Source organism: Lycorma delicatula, chromosome 2, assembly GCF_047948215.1.
Source record: "Lycorma delicatula isolate Av1 chromosome 2, ASM4794821v1, whole genome shotgun sequence".
In the NCBI taxonomy this organism is placed as follows: Eukaryota; Metazoa; Arthropoda; class Insecta; order Hemiptera; family Fulgoridae; genus Lycorma; species Lycorma delicatula.
This window is the reverse complement of record NC_134456.1, coordinates 82,924,695-82,947,697: the sequence shown is the minus strand read 5'-3', so window position 1 is coordinate 82,947,697 and position 23,003 is coordinate 82,924,695. Positions and strand designations below refer to the sequence as shown.

At 30.8% G+C, this 23,003-nt stretch overlaps 1 protein-coding gene across 6 annotated transcripts in view; it reads right to left on the bottom strand.

Moving 5' to 3' along the window:
* The window catches only part of LOC142318947 (uncharacterized), an 848,641-nt gene that overhangs the window by 134,524 nt on the left and 691,114 nt on the right, over positions 1-23,003 (bottom strand). Inside the window, exon 1 of one of the 6 annotated variants that reach the window (XM_075355632.1) lies at positions 12,875-12,893. The exons of the other annotated variants lie outside the window; for them this stretch is intronic. The gene's annotated coding sequence lies outside the window, so the exon portion shown is untranslated. Of the gene's footprint in view, positions 1-12,874; positions 12,894-23,003 lie in introns of those variants that run through there. 6 annotated transcript variants of the gene reach the window in all.

The window sequence follows — 23,003 nt, the reverse complement described above, 5'->3', positions numbered from 1 at the left end:
GATTCCGAAGTCGAGAGTTCTAAGGTTCAAATCCTAGTAAAGACAGTTACTTTTATACGGATTTGAATACTAGATCGTGAATGCTGGTGGTTTTTGGGTTTTCAACCACACATCTGAGGACTGGTCAACCTTAGTCTGTACAAGATTACACTTCACATTTACACTTATTCATCATTTGAATTTTTTTGTGACGCTTCCGGTCGCCGCAGCCCCCCGTTCCTAATCCTGATGGGCTTTAACGGAGGTTGTCCTTTGACCTTGTAACTTTTTACATCTCATAGGAATAACTCGGGCCTCGTTGGGTGCCACCGATTCAAATGCCTCGGTAGAAATTTATATCAGTGAATTATGACTTCGACTCCGCCTTCGCCTTCGCTGTAGGCTTGTTTCGAATATCTGTCTGACGGTGATTCCGGAGGCTAAACAGAAAAAGGAAAAAAAAGAAACAAGTAGCTAACTTAACGACGATAATTTCTATTTAACTTATAAAGTTAAAGTTATATTTTATAACCACTCACAAAATATATAAAATAATTCACAACATTTTTACGACCTATCATAAAAAAAATAGAATATTATACGGTAAACAATTACACGTTAAGTGTACTTGATAACCTATATTTTTATTACTTCAAACATGCAAGTTAATTACATTCACCGTTTCCTACATAAATGCAATTTAACCAACCGTCTTGCTCATATCACAGTATAATATTCATAAATAACAATTATAATGTTAGTTTAATTTATTATAACTGTAGTGAAAATAATGATGAACAAAGATTACTACATTTTGATTTACACTAAATAATTCTTCACGGTTCGTATTATGTAACTAAAAACTTATGTAGATCATCATCTTCATTTCATAATCGAAAGCTCAGAAATAAATATTAAATAAAATACGAGAATAAAATCAGTATATAAAATATAAATAAAAATTTTAAAGAATTATTAAAAAAATAATTGTGTAAACAACGAATAACTTCTCACATTATGCTCGTGACAGGTTAATAACTGTTAGTAATTATACAGATGAACAATATTATCCAGCTAATTCATTATTTGTTTATCTTTTATTCCATCTTTATGAGGAGTGGGGAATTCAATAATGTCTTCACCATTCAGTTGTTCTAAATATCAAAACTTTCTGGCCTGGTAACATTTACATATATACACTAACAACAGCCTCATATGAATCGGACTATATTACAAACTATGAATCTTGATTCAACAAATCTGTAGAAATCAGTTTTTTTTAAAAATAATATGAGTTAATCAACTTTATGATTATACTCATATCTATTACACTCTTTCACGTACTAATTCACGTGAGTTATTCAAATTTCATCATAAAGCCATAACTCTTGTCGTAATAATTCTATATCTTATCTGATTTGATTATTAATATTTATATACTGGTGAAATTTATTCAAGTAAGAGTGTAAGAGTGAAGGAGGAAATAAGAATAACACTTTTGAGATGAGGTGCTACTGCACAATCAAGAAATCCGATGGATAGACAAAGTGATTAACACGTACAGGATGTATTAAGGATGCTTGGCATAGAAAAACCTTGCCTTTTGATCAAAGAAGGACCAACTGGGTTGGCCATTTGTTAAGAAGTGATGGGTTGATGATATTAGAAGGTATAGGGGAAAGAAAAAATGATAGCGTAAGACCGAGGTCAAGTATATCCATCAGATTAAGAAAGACATGGGATATGGTATTTATAGGAAGTTAAAGAGATTTACTGAAAATCGGGAAGATTTGAGATCAACTGGAAATCAATCCTACGATTGTCAACAAAATGAGAAGAAGAACGCTATTATACAAACGAATATTCACCAACAAAAAAGTTTATTTTATGTCTAATGTGAAGCGGCTTTAAGAAATGTAACAATATGTTATAAGAGTATAACCGACCCGTCTAGCCAGAACCTGGACCCTCGGGGCTCAAGTCATATATATATATATATATATACACAAACACATTTTCCGAATAATGTAATCTCTTTTATCGAGACTGTACCTGAGCATGCAAAAGTTAGCCTTCAACTTACTAACAAATATCCCGTTTGAATTTTGAAAATCGGACGACTGTTTGCAGAAATATTATAAGAGCACCCCATTAACCTCCCAAAACAGCGCCCCAGGTACACCACGTTTGTTACCAGTCAGTGGTGATGATTCGTCTGGCCTTCCACGACGTGTTCGCATACCTCATCACTGCAGCCTCACACGCACTCTCCACGGAAAGCCTATTATTGTTTTTTTTTGTCTTCAATCATTTGACTGGTGTGATGCAGTTTTCCGTTAATTCCCTATCTAGTGCCAGTCATTTCATGTCGGTATACCCCCAAAATCCTATATCCCTAATAATTTTTTTTTTACATATTCCAAACGTTGCCTCTTTCTCTTTTTTCTGTTTGGCCTCCGAAACCACCGCAAGGTACCACTTCAGAGGATGATATGTATGAATGTACATGAGTCTTGTACAGTCTCAGGTCGACCATTACAGAGATGTGTGGTTAATTGAATCCGAACCACCAAAGAACATCGGTATCCATGATCTAGTATTCAAATCCGTATAAAAGCGACTGCCTCTACTAGGATTTCAACTTAAGAACTCTCGACTTCGAAATCGCCTAATTTGCGATGACGAGTTCACCACTATACCAACCCGGTGGCTTAAACGTTGTCTGCTTGCACAATTTTTTCCTTCTACCCGTTCCTCCAATATCAAAGCAACTATTCTAGGATGCTTTAAGAAGTGGCCTATGTCTCTTCTTCCACTATTATTAAACAGAAATTACCAGAAAATCTATACTACTACACTACATATACACATACATATTTCGAGATGAAATATATCTATAAACCTTCTTAGTTATGCCGAGAAACGTGGGTAAAAATTTGGTTGCGAATGATCGGGTAGTTGTTTGTTTATTCCAAACAAACAAAAATCCTCTTCTCTTTATACAATAGTATAGAATAGATATAGATAGAAAAAAAATAACATAACTATGAAAATATCGAGGAATATTAATTTCAAATTTAATCTTCTAAAATTCGAATCAAATTTTATCATAAAACAACCATAAAAAAAAAATACTCGATAACTCCTGGGCGAGTCACGATTTAAAATATTAAAAAAAAAATTATATAAAGAAAAAATTGATTTCACTGTGTCGTTATAAAAGTTTAAATTTATAATTAGATACTATTAGAGACCGGATTATATGTATATGCATTTGCATATTAAGCATATTCTCACCCGTTGTTGCATATTTTCCTTAAAATCTAGTGATGATGCATATTTTCGCTACATTTACAATATTTTTTGGTAGAGTATCTTGTTAAATAATCTTACGTTGTAGCCGGCCAAACCTATTAGCTGCACGGTTCTTGGGACGCACTTAGCAGCCGCGGAACAGTACCTCTGATTGTTTATGTTTACAAAAGTAACAAAATGTTAAATAATTGTTAATTATCGAATTTATCGATAAGTTATTCAACTAATTACTAACTGTATGCTGATTTTGAAATAAAAAAACTAAAAATTATTATTTTTTTATTATTAAAGTTGCATATTTTGAAAGTTTTCATGCATATTTCAAGCTTTCTTTGTTGCATATAATTCGGTCTCTAGATATTATCATCCCAGACTGTTTGGGCAAGCACATAATAAACTCCAAAAATATACTATTTAATTAATTAATAAAAATAACAACTAAGTTTAATTCGTAAAAACATTTTAATTATAGAAAAATTCCGAAATTTCAAATATTTGAATAAAATTGATGTAGATCATTATTGGTTAAATATAAGTTAGAGGAAATAAACTTACCTGTTAAGTAAATATTTGACGATACCCTGATTGACCATTAAGCCTACTACATTATTTTATAAAATATTATTATGTTTTGTTAATTGTAACGAATATTAATTTTAAATTAGTACGTAAAGAAGATAATAAAATGTTTATACAGTTAAAGAACTTGAACATTTCACGAAAAACATTTACCTATGTCAACGTGTTCATAATCTTATTTAAAGAAAACAATGATTAATAATACATCGCTAGAAACATGAAGTTTCATTAATATGAGTTTATAGAGTGTAGAAAAAGACACAATCGAAATTCGAAAACGAAATATTGCGGATGTCACTGATAAAAAATGTCTTCTGTATTCTTAGAATTAAATATCTCCTAAATTTATATCAATAAAAAACAAAAACACAAAAAAAATAGGCTAAAAGCAATACACAATTCATTAACTATATAACTGTTAACCAAACTTTCCGACATAGAATATATTTTACGTAAAACTACCGTTTTTCTCTTTTTATCAACTACTTATTTTTTTTTTTTAATCAAAAGCCAATCCTACAGGAAACAATCCTTAATTGTCTTGTTTTGTCTTCCTGTCTTACTTCCCTAGATCCATTCTAGTATACACGTATGTTCCGTTAATTCTAGAAAGCACCTGCACTACACTATTACAAGAACTGAACTGCAACGCATTCCACTAAACTCTCCCCGAAGTGACGGTAAATGTATCTGTAACGATTCAGTTAATATAATAACATAATTCATCTCGCATCGTTGTTGACTTCACTCATAAAATTACACCAACAAAATATTAAAAACTAATAATAAAATTAATGGTCATTTACCTACATCTTACCAACGCTATATTTATATATTTTAAGACATCTGCGTACAATTTATATGGTTGACATGAAAACAACTGCGTGTATCAGCTGCTCTCTCATATAATTATTAGTACATTTAAAACACTAAACGTACTCGTATAATAAAGAAAGTACATATTTTTAATTCCGTTTCAGCAGACATTTTATTTAAACAAAATTATACAAGCATCATTAATTGCATCACGTATTTTTAAGATCTTTTAACATAAATTTATTTAACGCATCATTAAAAAAGATATATTTCTTAGAAATAAAATATAAATGATTAAATAAAACGGCTTTATAACATTATACGAAGAATAAACAAGATCTATGAACATGAAAATACAATTAAAATATAATAATTATTTATCAAGAACTTACACGAAAAATAAATAATAAAGAGAATGATGTAATATGAAATTTATAACCACCACATCTTTATGCTAAAACGTCGAAATAAAGAATAATGATATGATGCAGCAGGGTCATGATTCAAAAAAAATTAAACACAGATACTTAACTTGATTGCTTATTTACAACAGTAATTTGATTGTTGGGATTAAATTAACGGAATTATATTAATATATCAAACACATACGTTTATTTAAAGACCATTTGTTACTTCGAACACCACCTATCATCATGAATCATAAATAAACCCGTACTTATTTTAAGAATTTTTCTCTAAGAATATTATTCGGAAAGTTAAATAATATTTAAGACACAAATCGCGTCTATAACTACCATTAATTCACAATAATATATAGGATATAGTATGGACCACTACTTATGACACTTACAATTGAACTAATGTATCTTATTTAAAAAACAATATTGTCAAAATTTGATGTTATTTCTGCGTAAACCTAATTTTTAATCACGTTATATTATTTAATATGTTAGTTTATTGATCTATTTATTCTTACTGAATTATTTCTAAAAAGAAAAAGAAGTTGCAATTTTTTCAAGTATGGCAACTAACTGAAAAATATTTCGAATGCTTGATATTTCAATAGGGCAACTCTTCATAAAGTATAAAAATACAAGCCAAAATACCCAAGGTAGACTAACAAAGTTTTAAATCTGTTAAAAATAGAAAAAACCGACTGCCAAAAAAAACAAATTAAAGTAATAAGAGTTCGCCACCACCGGTCAAAAATCACACACGCACACACTTCCGTCCGACTGCCCCCCCCCCAGTCTCTCTCTCTCTCTCTCTCTCTCTCTCTCTCTGTGTGCGCGCGCGCGTATTAATATAGCCTGTAACACTCTTGGTAACGTAAGGACTCCAACGCAGGGTCATACATCTAAATCGGTTCAGCCATTAAGCTGCTACGGTGGAACAAACATACATACAACTTAAGTACATTACACCCCTTCTTGAGTAGTAGTGTAATAAGAAATATATATTAAATACTATGATGCCAAAAGAAAACATTGCTCTTTAATACAGAATAATTAAAGATTGTGCGGGAGACAATTTTCTATATAGTATAATTTTTTTTCAAATTTTTGTAAATTTAGATCGGTTGCGAAGATATAACAACATTTCTGAATAACCGTAGTCTGTTAGTTCGAGAATATACCTGATGCATGCAAAAGTTAGCCTTCAACCTACTAACAAATACCTAGTTTGAATTTTGAAAATCGGTCGATTGTTTGCAGAGATATTATAAAAGCACCACATTGCACCTCCCAAAACAGCACCCCCAGGGGTACCCCATTTGTTATCAGTCGATGGTGACGATCGGTCTAGCCTCCCACGAGGTGCTCGCTACCTCACCACTCTAGTCTCACATTCAGACCGTATGGGAAGCCCATTATTGTTAAATAGAATTTTTTTTAACTTAATATTATTTTATTTGATTTTATTTAACGTAAACTTAATTCTATTATTTTTGTAATATTATTCATTCGATTGATTCGAATCATTCAGTTCAAACCCGCCTCACACAGTGATAAGAGCCTTACAGTTCATAGTTCATTAATTCAATTCATTAAAGTTTATGCTTCAACCGGAAAATCTCCTCTACTACATACATGTATATTTTTTTTCGAGATGAAATATATCTAAAACCCTTCTCAGTTTTGCCAAAACACATCAGTAAAAATTTGGTTACGATTGAGCGAGTAGTTTTTTTTGTTTATCCCGAACAAACAAAAACCCTCTTCTCTTAATTTTATAATTCTCTATTTAAAAAAAAGGCAATTACTTATTTAATAACAAACAACAACATTCTGAAATTATACAATAGTTAATTAAATAATAAATAAAAGAACTTACGCTTAAAGTACGGAAAAACAAGATAAAAATTAAAAACACTTCTCAAGTACGTATGATCAAATTACATGTTTAAGGTCATGATGAGTTAATAATTAACCTTGAAAATGAAATTAAAATTATTATAACTCATTTTATTAAGCGATTAAAATCTAAAGAGTCTTCATTTGAATTTCAAAGAGGTATCGGGAGTATTTAAGTTATTTATTATCAAGGATAATACAGATATTTATGTAAATTATGTAATATTAGCAACATAATATGTCATTATATAATAGTAATTAAAAAACAGAAGATAACCACTACATAAATTTATTACAATTTTCTATAAGTTTTTTTCATTATAATTATGTTTGAGAATTAAAATTAACTTAGAGAAAGAAAAAAAAGAAAAAACGTACAATTTTTTAAATATCTTGTATTTAAAACACGAAAAATATAACGTTCTCTAGAATCAATGTATTATTATACTAACGTTAAAATATAATTTAATTCATCTAAAAAAATAAAAGAGAATCTTCGTTTTGTGAGTGCCCTAGAAACTCCAAAAACTGCTTAGCCGATTTCGCTGTAAATTTTACAATTTATTATCTATCCGGGGATTTACATGTTTAAATAAGAATGCGTCCAAAACGACAAAATATTGGTCACGTAACTGTCTGAGAAGGTCGATATTGACATAGATAATAACAATCGATGTAGACAATATTTCTCGATATATAAAACATTAGATTTAGTAGAAGAAATTTTAGGTTATTTAGTTTAGGTTTTTTTTTTTTTAATGATTTATATAGTAGTGAGATCGGTAAGGTTTGAATTGTTGAAAATATTCCAGCGGGTACTATCGGTTATACGGGACCTCTACTGAAATCCAATTGTTTTTTGCACCCTTTTACTTTTCAAAAATATACATGACACTTAATTTATTGATTGTCATATATATATTTTTATAAGTTGACAAGGTGCGCCTATCCACTTTTAGTAATATATGACAAGTGAACGCGGTAGGACACAAAGCGGGTGATGTGTGGCACCACGCTTAGTTCGCTCACGCAATTACGTTAGCTCTAGGAACTAGTTAGGACTGATCGCTTAACTGTTCCGAGGCTCAGTAACCGTTTGTAGCGGAGACATTCAGTCTTACGCTTTAGGGCGACCGAATTGGGTGGTGGCAGGAGAAATGCCATGCCATGCCATGCACTTGTTCTAGTAGATTTGCATCATTTATATATTACTTTATTATTTACGATATCAATTTAGAAATATAAGATAATAATTGTAAATTTAACGTTAATTAGAGAGGTTAGCGAGTGAAGCGAGCGTAGGTTATGTTGATATTTTTTCACACACGCTACAAAACATCTCATCCTCTGTGGAAAGAATTGCTTGACTGCGGATCCGGAGGTTAAACAAACAAACAAACAAACAAAAAAAGGTTATGTTGATATAGAACACAGCGGGTTGGTCTAGTGGTGAACGAGTTTTCGCAAATTAGCTGATTTCGAAGTCGAGAGTTCTAACGCTCAAATCCTGGTAAAAGCAGTTACTTTTATATGGATTTTAATATTAGATCGCGGATACCGGTGTTCTTTTGGTGGTTTGGTTTCAATTAACCACCCACCGGGTTGGTCTAGTGGTTAACGCGTCTTCCCAAATCAGCTGATTTGGAAGTCGAGTGTTACAGCGTTCAAGTCCTAGTAAAGCCAGTTATTTTTAAACGGATTTGAATATTAGATCGTGGATACCGGTGTTCTTTGGTGGTTGGGTTTCATCAATTAACCACACATCTCAGGAATGGTCGAACTGAGACTGTACAAGACTACATTTCATTTACACTCATACATATCATCCTGATTCATTCTCTGAAGTAATACCTGACGATGATTCTCGGAGGCTAAACACAAAAAAGAAAAAACTTTTCATTGATATGTTTTTTTTTTTTACTTCTTTGTACGAAATAAAGAAAGTATTGTGATCACAAAAAATTTCGGTTTTCTGATTTCCAAGGAAATATCCATTTTTACTAGTTTCGGCGTGACGTACATATGAACGTACCTCGCATAACTCAAAGACGATTGGCCGTAGGATGTTACAACAGTCCTAAATCCAAAATTTCAACATCCTACGACTAATTTTTTTCGAGTTATGCTAGATACATGTACGTACGTACTACGTACAGAAGTCACGCCCAAACTAGTCAAAATGGATTCAGTGATGGTCAAAATGGATATTTCCGTTGAAATCTGAAAACCGAAATTTTTCGTGCAATCACAATACTTCCTTTACTTGGAAGGAAATAAAAAATAAAAAATAAAACATTAGAACTTGATAACAGTAGCTTAACTCACCGGGTTGGTCTAGCGGTGAACGTGTCTTCGCAAATAAACTGATCTCGAAGTCAAGAGTTCTAAGGTTCAAATCCTAGTAAGGATTTTATATGGATTTGAATACTAGATCGCAGATACCGGTGATCTTGGTAGTTGGGTTTCAATTAACCACACATCTCAGGAATGGCCAACCTGAGACTGTACAAGACTACACTTCATTTACATTCATATATATCATCCTGATTCATCCTCTGATGAATCAGGATGATTCCCGGAATCACTTTTTGGATTTCAGTAGGAGTCCCGATTAAATGATAAGTTCTTCCGGGGGTCATAAGAAGAAAGATAGAAAATTAGTAGTGAATTACTATTGTACGATTGTTTTCGTAACGTACAAAAAATGTAAAAAAACGTAAATAATAATATTAATATTTATTATATAGAAGATAAAAATTATATAATTTAAAATATCAATGAGTGCATTATTGACTTGAGAATAAAAACTGCTATGACATCTTATCTATTACAAACATAATATTTTTTATACAATTAACAATAATTTAATATTAAATTTTAAAAAAAATTGTGAAAAAATATTCAGAATTGCAGGACACATTTAAAAAAGAAAAATTTTAAAACATTTTACAAAAAATTTACAAAGGCTGTTGTAGTCAAATTATATTAAAAAATCGTTAATACGTTAAAATATTTTGAACTGTTAAGAAGTAAGAAATAAAGAGACACCATACATTATTTCTGCAGTGATATAATCAAAAAGCACTCAATAAATAAACTTTGGGTAAGCTTCTTAATTAACTGAAAGTTGGCAAATATTAAAGGAAGTGGCCAACCAAACAATCTCGACCTATATAAATAAAAAAAATATTGTAATAAAAAAAGCAAGAATTGCAGGATATAATATTGTTCCTTAATAGTACAAGAAACGTATAACAATTTATATGAGAAACACTTTTAAAAAACATAGTAACTAAAGTAAATTAGAAAGTTAATTCAAGTAAAAGAATTTGAAAATGGCTGTAACACTTGTAAAAAAAAAATACGGTAATATCCTGCCCCATAAACAGAGAAAATTGTCCTATTTCTATCAAGATTCGAAATTCTAAAATAAATTAATCCTGATATATTATACAAATAAAATAGCTAACAGCATTAAAATTGATGAATCTTAGTTAATATACGAGAGGTCATCTTTTAAGTTTTTACAAAAGACCACTAGATGGCGTTATCGATATTGAGATGTGACATTACTGTTATAAAATTTGACTTTTATTATTATTACAACGGTGACAGCTCAGAAATCGTCCGAGTTGTTGGTTTACAGTGAGCGTTAAAAAAAACAGTATTATGAAAAAATGATAAATTTCACGTGAAGGTTTTCGTCGGATGAGAGTTTTTACGATTTTAGTAAGGACTTAACAACAATGCCTCGAATCGCTTCGTTCAACTTTTAGTAATGAATCACCATCAGAAAAGACTATTTACATCCATTTGCAAAATATAAACGTGATCGTACTTCCGTCAGCGATGAATTTTGTGAAGGTTGACTAAAATTGATTTTATTTCAAAAAAAAATCGATGCTGTGCGCAAAACGATTGAAGGAGATCGACATGTGATTTACCGTAAGATAGAGACATTCTTAGACGTATCGAAGACTTCAGTACATTCGATTTTGTATGACCATTTAGCTGTGAAAAAGATCTGTCCCCGATTGATTCCTCATAATTTAACCGAAGCTCAAAAATAGGCTCGTGTCGATTGATGTAAGGAAATACTCAAAAAACTTGACCGAAAAATTCTAAAAATGTACACAACATCGTTAACATCGAAACTTAACTAAAAATCAACTGTTTGGGTGTTCCAAGATGATGAATAGAATCCAACAAAATTGGTTCGTTAACCGCACATCACAGGAATGGTCGATCTGAGACTGTACAAGACTACACTTCATTTATACTCATACATATAATCCTCTGAAGTAATACCTGACGGTGATTCCCGGAGGCTAAACATGAAAAAAAAAGTTGAAAATGATCGTCCAAGAAAATGATTGCTTATTTCTTCGGTTATACTGGACACGTAGAAGCGACTGTTTTAGAGGGTCAAAGAACAGTTAATCCAAAATGGTGTACAATAATTTTTTTGTTGGAAGTCAGTAAAAACTATCACCCAAACTTCCTTTGCAGTAAAATTAGCGTAAAAATCCGTCTGTTTCGCAATATAAAGGGAGTGTACATCAATTTCCTGCCTTAAAATTTTTAGGTAGATTTCATAAGAAATCTATTTCGTCGTAATACAGTAGTTACCTTTAGTTTCTACTATTTTTTTTCAGGTTTCAATAACGCCTGAACAGCGGCTCGCGTATATGCATTGTGGATCTGCAGCACCCCCTATTACCACTCGACATTATCGATAGCATTTAATATAATGTGTCCTTTTTCTTTAATTCTTTCTTTATACTTGTACAATATATAATACATAAGCTTAATATTAGTAGCCACCCCATTTTATGAAAAAAATACAAAAATCTTTGTATGGAACTGTGCGCTTCATACATCCAGCGGTGTGGTGTTTGGCTATTGTGCACATGCGCATATAGGAAGCTGCACGCGATGATGCCAGGAAGAGATAGCACTGTCGCTCCCGCAGTGCCGACGCCGGCGTGCTGGTGGAAGGTAGTTTTTTTTTTACACTGCGTTTGTATGAAACGAACAAGGACGTTCATTCCCTTTTTTAGTTTAGTCGGTGGAAGGAATATGAAAGCGGTTTAGTTGTTTTTTCAGGAACGATCAGAAGATGGCGAAAAGGAATGGTTCTTTGATTGCCAAACATGTCCAAAAACACGTTGAAAGGGCGAAAGAGAAGGTAATTAATAAAAACTAATTATGTATTTATTTCTGTGTACATAGAAATTTAAATTAAGCACTGTAGTGTTTTTAAGGAGACATTTTATTAGTTATCTAATAATACAAAAAAATATTATCTGTATTGATATTTTATTTATTCAGTTACACCGAATACAGTTTTTAAGTACAATTTACTTAAAAACCGTGTACCATATTCTTGTATGTTATATAGTGTAGAATTAGATTACTATCCTGCTTCCTGCTATTTTATTTGATCCCTTGTTATTTTTCGGTTCTTTATTTTACAGAAAACTTTAACCATAGCCTTGAAAAGGCCCAGAAAAATTTTTCTGGAGCAGCACCCGCCACTTATTTTAGCTAAGAGCCCCACTGCCCCCGGGGGTCCAGGAAGCGGAGCCCCAAATGGTTAGTGTATACACACACACACACACACACACACACACACACACACACACACACACACACACACACACACACACACACACACACACACACACACACACACACACACACACACATATATATATATATATATATATAAAAAACATACACATACATAAGTATATAAACATTCATTTATTTTGTACATACTTAAAAAAATTTATTGATTATTTAAATATTAAATAATCGATGTGCTTAATACAGGAAATTTTATCTAAAGATATATAGGTAAATCATACCTGTAGCGTTTAGAAAATTTAGTAGTAACCTCTTATTAGCAGGCTCTTCAGTTCAACAGGACGCAGATAAACAAGACAAACATACAAGTAATGACATTCAAACAGGATACATTACTTTAAATGTATTATTAATTAAAAAAGCGAAAGATAACAGAGATTACACTTTGCATTAAAAAACCACGTACGTATTACACAAAACAAATAAGATATTACACATATTCGTTACACATGAGAATATCAAATAAACTCCGAGGATAATGAAAGGTAAAACGACTACCGCATGCAACTTTTGCATTCGTTCCACGCGTTGACACTCGTGCAAACGTATAAAGACACACGTAAAAAAGAAAGAAAAAAACATTTAAACGTGAGTAGAAGAAGCTAAGGTGGTGCAATTTAAACGATTCACTGCATGTTATGAGGCTTCCTAACAGGATTGTCGTCTGTATTATGCCATGATTTCCAAGGTTTCAACAAAGTAAAACTCATAAAGACCCTAGGGTCTTCACACGTGTACTATCTAAAACACGTGTTTAATTGTAAAATATTTGAAATTTAACTACCTAAATTACAAGGGGTTTGTTAAGTATACGTAATTTACATCTTATATAGATTCAGTAGAATAAATATTTTTTACATTAACACCTGTTCTTTATTTTTATTACCTCGTGCAATATCTATGTAGTGTCAATGAAATTTAAAATCACATTTCACCGGGTAATTAAATATTTATTTTATTGTTTTAAGAGAAAAAGTATTTAAACAATAATCTGATGAAGTCTATAATTATCGTTCAACAGTCTTAAATGTGAGAAGAAAGTTCCTGAAATTCAACGTACAAATATCAACGTTATAACGTCTCTTTTTTACAAATCTGTGTGAATTTCGTCAGATATATACGTATAAATATCTTAATTACTATTTCAGAAACCTCTTTATTAAATATAATACAATATGAGTATGCTCTCACAACAGCAAATAATAGCTAATAAATAAGAGATAAAATGAATGGTCTTAAAAAAGTGTACAACCAGAACTTAATCCGGTAGCAGATATTTATCTGTTAATATTTCTATTAACAGAATTCAGATTAACTTTCAAGGCTCAACTGGTAATTTTATGAACACCAGATCTCAGCTAACCTGGAATTATATAACACAGACTACTGAATAAATCGGTTACATTTTTTTAAATTTTAGACAGATTTCATAAGAAAGCTATCTATTGTAATAGGTACCATAATTCGACTTCCGGAAAATTTCGACAAATTTTCGCGTTTCACAATTCCCAAACCCCAAAACCACTGTCAGTTCAAAAGTTTATATATATATATATATATATATATATATATTGCACTTTTTTGTAGACACGATACCTGCTGTAATTTTGCGCCAATCACTTTCAAATTGATACATAAAATATAACGACTCTAAATCTCGGTCGACTTCGTTAATGAGCAAAATCAGACCATGGATGTGAAAATGATGGGGTTTTTTCGAAAAAAAAAATAGCTAAAAATTTCTTATTAAGTAAAATATCGAATTCGTTTAAAGTTTCTACTATTTCTTTGGATAAGAGCCTAAAATTTATCTAAAGTTTTTTGATATCACAAACCATTGGCCCAGAGAGAGGAAAAAAATGCGGATTCGAAAACAAAAAAAAAACGTAGATCCTTTAATAAGTACAGTATCGAATCGATTTCAAGTGGTCGGTAGTCCTCTTAAACATTACTTACAAATTTTGTCTTAAACAATTTTTGATATGACCAACCCTGAGGGTAAGGGATGATATTAAAATGTTGCTGGAATTGTAAGAAGATGGGGCTTATCATATGGTAAACATAGTAAATTTTTTCACATGCAACCATTGCATGGAACATGCAACCACATGCAACCATTGTATTGGGTAAATTTGAAGTTTTTCTTAACTTTAAGGCGGAAATATTTTTTATTCCCTATTTAGCACCGGTGAAATCTACCTCCGCCTTTCGGCGTGCCGAACGGGATTTTTTTTGTTCTGAAACTATGTCTTATTCAGTTAGCTTATAATATAATTAATATAAATATAAATAATATATAAATTATTATATATATATATATTTAAATTTAAATAAATTAAGACATTTTGAGTTTTTTAGGGTTATGAAGTTGTCAACTTTTCTCAAACAGTAAAAGTTTACTAATATCTTAATTAAAATACTTAAATTTCTATGTGGTAGAATTTTAGAGCTAGTGTGGACTGTATTTTTTTGAATAGATGGTAGATGATGAAATGAAGCAACGCTATGTTCTTCTTGAATCGTTATATTTAATTTCTTGTCACCCTTGATATTTTAATTGAATTACAATAGTTATATTACACTTAAGAATGTATGACACTTTAGTCATAATTGAACTTGAACATTGTCCCCTTGGACTGAAATGAAAACACAACCGCGCTGTGCGGGATCTTGACATAGAATATAACTACCACTAATTGTCCATCCGGACGAAATGAAAAATGCGACCGCACTGGGCAGGATTTTAACGGAGAATATTAGTACGGCTTCACTTTCCGGTTAGCGTTAGCACCCACTAGATCGCAGCACCGGACGGCTCGACGTGGAACTGAACACTATGATAATAAACAAATAATATATTCAATTCAGTTTTCGTCATTTCTATTGCTAGAAATCCGTAGTGCTGTAAGTATTAAGAGGTACAACGTGATGCTCAATTTTGTTTTTTATTATGCAGGTTAAGCAATATAAAACCGAACCCATAATGAAACCGCTACCCAACACTATTTATGAAAGAGTCTCACACAACCTGCGCGACTAGTGGATGTATATGTTACAACTGATTGTGTTGCTGCCGTTTGTCAGGTGGTTACGAGTCACTGCGGTATATTTTTTGTTGCAGTGTGGTACTGTGAGTACAGTTGTGTGTTTGTGTAAAATGCCTTATTCAATCCAGGAGAGGATAGCTATAGTTGAGGCCTATATTCATTCTGAATCGTTTACGTATTCGTACAAAAATTTTGTAATGCCTATATCACAGTGAAGATTAGCATAAACGATTTAGTTAAAAAATGGCGTACAACATGTTCGGTTTCTAATGCGAAACGAAATAGGCAACCTTCCGTTAGGACTCGACAGGCCACTACCGATATTGAAAGAATTACTGCCAGTGAAAAAAAAATCACTACGCAAGTTATCCCGAAAATTTCGCGTTAAATACACATCTTGTTGTAAAAACTCTTCAGGAATTAAAGTTGAACCTGTATCGCGTTACAACTGTGTAACAACTGAAGGAGGCAGGCAAACCGAAACGACTTGGTTATTGCAACTGTCTTCTCGAAAATATTGTTGGTAGACAGATAGACCCGATATCGTATTTCATATCAGACGAAGCACGGTTTCGTTTATCCGGTAATGTTAATTCGCAGAACGTAAGGTATTGGATGGCGAAGAATCCTCATAAAATATTCGAGCGTCTACTTCACGATGAGAAAATTGAAATTTGGTGTGCCATTTCCGGTAATCGTATAGTAGGACCAATATTTTTTGACTGGTCTGTCAATATACAAGTACACCTCACATTTTTCGAAGAATTCTATGCACAATTAACTGATAATGAAAAAAAATACAGCTTCTTCCAACAAGATGGGCAACGTATCACACATCAAACGTTTAATTGAATCGCGTTCATGCGGTTTACACAAATAAACGAGCTGTCAGCAGAGAATGGTGGTCTCCACGTTCCCCATAGTTGTCTACTTGCGATTTTTTTCTTGGGGCTACATAAGGGAGAGAGTTTATGCATCTATCCCCACAATATCGATGAACTGATTGATGAAATTCAACGAGAAATCAACGCAATTTACAACAACGTTTTGCGTCAGACGACTCTGAATATGATCAATCTAGCACAAATGTGTATCGATCCAGGGTGGTCATTTTGACTAATAAATCTTTTATAACAATAAGGTAAATAAATGCAACATTTAAATTACGTTTTATGTTTTTCTCATTTAATTTATCCGTATCATTTATAAAATTTCATTCAAACACAACCTACCGATTCTGCAGCGGTTCCGTTATGGATTCAGTGTTATGTTGCTCACCTGTGTTATCTAATTCCCAATAATTTAGTTTAACCGTATCCGTTACATGTTTTATATAGTTTTTCCATTCCTGCTGGCCTGTTTTACGGATGGCTTTTAAGCATAAATTTTTAATATCAGAGTTTTTAAAAGCAGTATTTTTAAAATATCTGATGCTACGTAATTTTTGATTTGTCCCCAAATTACCAACCCTGAAATGAACATTTCTGTGTTGTTTAAAATATATTTATTGTTTAAATTTATCAATTCGTTAAATTCAAAATAAATGACTAAAGACCGGATTATGTGTAACATAAAATGCTTAAAATATGCATGAAAAGTGTCAAAATATGCAACTTTAAATAATAAAAAAATTGTAATTTTTAGTTTTTTTATTTAAAAATCAGCATACAGTTAGTAAGTAGTTGAATAACATATCAATAAATTCCATAATTAACAATTATTTAACATTTTGTTACTTTTGTAAACATTAACATAATCAGAGGTACTGTTCCGAGACTGCTAAGTGCGCTCTAAGAGCCGTGCGGCTAATAGGTTTGGCCGGCTACAACGTAAGATCTCATTTATTAACAAGGTACCCTACCGAAAAGTATTATAAATATAGCGAAGATATGCTTCATTACTAAATTTTAAGGAAAATATGCAATAACCGGTGAGAATGGGCTTAATATGCAAATGCATATAATCCGGTCTCTATAAATGACTTCAGTCGAGTTAATGTATTATAATCTCGAAGCTTATCGCTAGAGTGTCCCCAGAGAAAATCCTGTGTTTTGAGTATTCCACATTAACAAGTATTATTTAGATTTATTTGTAATAAAAATTTTTTATTTTGATAATTTTTATTAATTTAGTATTATTATTTATTATAATTAATTTTTGTTACATTTAGTGAAGCAAATAAAAACAGGCAAAAAATTATCAGCTTGTGTTACTGTTCGCAAGAGTATTACCGGGTTAATTATCTGCAATAACTCTATTGTTTGTCAAAAGATTTTTACAAATGAGGTATTATTTTGTCCAAAATAAAATATTTAATAAATTTTGATAATCAAAAAGATATTGAACATTAAAAAAAATAAGATTGCCGCCATTTAAAAATTTTTAAGGGTACGTTTACAATTTTTTTTATTTTGTAGAATAAAACACTAATCTTAGATTTTCCAAATTTAATTAATGTAAATTTACACATTCCTGAGAAATAATTTTTTTATTGCAAAATCACAAAATGGCGTCCAGAAGGAAAATAAAGTAAAACAGGACTTATGTCGATATGAAATTTTTACTCATTTTGGTGCCTGAATCAGTACCTTAAGTTCGGGGAATACGTCCCAGAACACTCTGTATATCGTGTAATAAATATATCTTAACACTAACTGTTTAGTGTAAAAAATAAAATTAAAAAAAATTCAGATATTAAAAATACAATTTCAATATATTTTGATCCTTTTATTTTACTTATATTCATACATTTTCTTTTTTTTTTTAATTTTATGATAGTATGACGTTTGGATCAATTTCATCGTAACAAATTGATCTGACAGTTTTCATTTTTAGATATAACAAAAGGATTGACTAGATAACCATATCTTGAACGCTGTCATAACTAATCCGTAATTCCTATGTGAAAATTCATAATTTTTTTTAAGAAAATAATTTTATATTTTGCCCTAACGGTTTAATATCCATCCGTATTTATTTATATAAATAGATGTAACTAAAACGTATTCCTTATTAAAAAAACCTTTCCTTGCAAAATTATAAAACAGTAAAGAAAATTCATAATAAAAAGACAAAGGTTTGTTATTATTTTACCATCAACGGTTTACTGATTTTAAAAATCATACTCTCCGTTACCTGGAAAACCTAAAAGCTTTTAAATGAATTCAATAAAAAAAATCTCTAAATTTAATCACTTAAAAAAAATCAAGAACAGAAATGAAATTTATCGAAGAAATATGCATCAAAATTGGATCAAACGGACGGTTGCCTAATTTGATTTCCATTTGAAAGTGAACCTGTTGTACGCCATTTTTTAACTAAATCGTGTATGCTACTCTTGACGAGGGTTTTGGAAAGTTGGTACCACGCTACGACAAATCTCTAAATCGGAGTGGCGACTATGTAGAGAAATAACCTAACTATGTAAGTACTTGTTACAAATAAAAAATTTTTTATTTTCACTGTGGTTTTAATTTCGTGACCGATCGGACCTTGAAAAAAAAATAACCGTGGTAAAAAGGAAGTGGTAGTTTTTGGAATAAAAACATTTTTTAAACTATTTGTTTCCACCTGTTTTTCATGATTTATGTGGAGTTACAAGTTCAAAATATCTAATTATCTATCCACCAATTTGTGATTTCTTTCCAGTTTACCCGAATTTATTAAAACCTACAAAATACATTCAACTGAATCTAATACATTAAATTTAATTTATGATTAAAAAAATATATATATATATATAATTTTTTCCTCATTTAATAAGAAACAGTTATTTCCTTATCTTAGAAAATATGGCCTAAATGGTGGGGTGTGTGAATACCCCCACCCTTTAGGCCATTTATCACGCATATGAAAGAATTAGCAAAAACATCGAATTTTTAATTTGAAGCAATGCCTTTCACATAATCTTACATATCACCATAAAATCCATTCTGAGATACCGTCCTAAGATTATTTTTTACCTTTTAGTACTTTAATTTAAGAGTTGTTCTAAAAAAAAAAAAAAATTATATATTTTTACTACCTTATATAAAGTAAAGGAAGTATTGTTATCGAGAATAATTTCGGTTTTCAGATTTCATCGGAAATATCCATTTTGACCATCCCTGAATCCATTTTCACTAGTTTTGGCGTTACATCTGTACGTATGTATCTCGCATAACTCTAAAACTATTAGCCGTAGAATGTTAAAAGTTTGGATTCAGAACTGTTATAACATCTAGTTTTGCACCTCCCCTTTTGATTACAATCGACTGAACCAAAAGTGTCCAAAAAAGCCCAAAATCCAAAACATTTTGATTTTGGATTTCTTAATTTTAGTAATAAGCCCTCATTGAGATTTTTTTCAACGATATATCATAAGTGACACTTATTTTCATTGGTTCCAGAGTTATAGCCAAATAAAATTTTAATTAATGAAATATTTGGATATTTGGGAAGGCATATTGGTTCGAATCGGATTTCATCCCCCCTTTTTTAATTCTTTTTTTTAATTTAAATATACTGATTTATTAATTTTTATTAATTTCTGATTGTAAAAAAAATTACAATAAATAATAATTCAATAACTATAAAATAAAAAATAAAAAACATGAGACGTTATTAATGAAAAAAAGTTATATACTTTTCACTTTTTTAAAAAATGTGTATATGTAATTTAAGAGGCGTTGTCTGTTGTCTAAATCGCATTTTTTATTTAATGTTTGACACTTATTATGCGTATAAATATTTCCTAACTTTAAATAAAACGTTTTTTTTTTTTACGATTAACTGTTTTTATATTTTCTTAATGATTTTAAGATTTTCAAAAATTATTTTTTTATTACTTAATTAAAAATGTTTTTATTTTACATTTCAAATAATTTTCTTTTGCTTACACAGAATTAATATTACAAAAAAAAAAAAAAAAAAATGCAACAATAAAATCATATATAATAAATATTGTAAAAACTTATAATTTACTTCTTAATTTATTATAATTAATTGTATTTAATTTTTATCGGTGCAATCCATCAATGTCATTGAATAAAGGTAAAAAAAGATGTTATTCCTGAAAAAATACAGCTTGGCGCTAATCGAGATTTGAATAATTATGATTAGCTTTTACGAACTCCTATTCAACATTTCATTAATAATTTAAAAAATTTTTTTTATCGATTATATTATAATATTTACTGGCCTCAAATGAATTCTAACATAAAGATGTAAAAATAATTTCATAAAATTTAATTTGTAGGAACAAGAACATATTTTAAAAAACTTATGTTCGATTGGGAATTCCATCCAGCAATAGCACGAACAGTCTTATTTTACTAGATATCTGTTAAGTTTAGAAGGTTGCGTAGATAAGAAATTATTAACTGAAAATTGATCAATCAGTTTTTTATGAAGAAATATTTAGCACATTTACGAGGACCATGCGTGGAGTTCGGAGATGAAAGAACGTAGATTTTGGAATAAGCTTATTACAACTAATCGATGATGAAATACCAGCCGATGAATTCTACATTCGCAGATAACTGAAATCATTTAAAAATAAATATATCGTGTAAACATGACATATATAATTTAAATTAAATGTCGTATAATTTTAATTACTAACCGCACCGTTGCATGTTCGTTTTTATCTGATACAGAATTTAACCGCTAAAGCTAAAATATGCTTTCATTATAAACAACTTACATCGACAATAGAAAATATTAACATGAATTAATAGAACAGTATTAATCAATATACTTATTAACCTCAATTCCAGGTAAACTAATAGATAGCAATTACTGTAAGGTTATATTCATGTACCAGCCACCTATCTATCATACATATATATATTATAAATGAGAATAAATATCATATTAATTTCTCACAAGTTTCTCATTAATTTTCTTTATAACTAACCGGCCTGTCTAGACAGAACCTGGACCCTCAGGGCTCAGGCGAACCTCAGAGCCAACTCGGGGGCTCCTCGGAGCCTATCCCAGAGCCGCAGAGCTCGCTTCAATCGCCATTCTCGTCTACCCAGGGGGCTCCGTCCCCTGGAACCCCGTACCGTTAGTTATGCTCATGATTGTCAGAATAATACTTATAAATAAAAATTAGATATTCAGGCTTTATAGAAAACCCGAAAAGAAACTAAATTACAAAATACAGAATAGTAAATATGATAACTAAAGCGCAAGCGCGTGCGCGCCCACCTACACACACCTTTAGAGACGAAAAATTCATAACTTATTTCTTTGCCACGAGGACAGAAATATAATAATGAAGTAAAAGGATCATCTATTTTTCCCTAAATGAATATCTTTAATTTATAATTCACCCTCCTTGGGGGATAAAGAAATAATGGATGTTTTTAATATTTTAACCTTCAAGGGATCTAGAGCCTTGATCGATGGCTTAAAACCTTCAATGGTATCATACGAATGTATCCTGCAAATTTGAAAGCGATCAATCGGTTGATTGTTCGAGAATTCTCGAAATGAAATATATCTGAAAACGATTCTGAGTTATGCCAAAAAATATGGGTAAACATTTGGTTGCGACTGATCGAGAAGTTTTTTATCTCGAATAAACCCTCTTCTTCTTTATATAACAGTATAGATAGATAGATATAAATTATTTAATATTATATTTAACGTAAATTTAATTCTATTATTTTTGTATTATTACTCATTCGACTGATTCGAATCATCCAGTTCAATCTAGCTCACATAGTGATAGAGACTCACACTTCACAGTTCATTAATTCAACTCAATAAAGTTTGTGCTTCAACCAGCAAATCTAACTACATATATTTTAGATATATTTCGAGATGAAATATATCTAAAAACCTTCTCAATTATGCCAAGAAACACGGGTAGAAATTCGGTTGCGACTGACGGAGTATTTTTTTTATTTTATTTATCCCGAACATACAAAAATCCTTTTTGTTTTTTATAATACTCTAGATATAGACTTTTTAAATTCCAAAGTAATGATGTTCATTTTCAAACATAAAATTGTAACTTCAGATTTTAGAAGGTCCTGTAAGCGTCCTTTATGCACAGGTATCTTGCTGTAATACCGGGAATTAGGTGAAGAAACGAAGCGGGAATCCTTAAAAAATTTTAACAATGCAATAACACTAATATTATTATTTGAATCTCCTATACATTTAATAGTAGATTAATAAAATAAAAAGATAAAAGAAATTTTTAATTCAAGGTAATGAAATAATAAAATATTACTTATTACCGTGATTAAAACGCGTATTTTCTTTTAGATATTATCCTATTGTAGGTAGGGTCATCGTCACAACGCCCCCC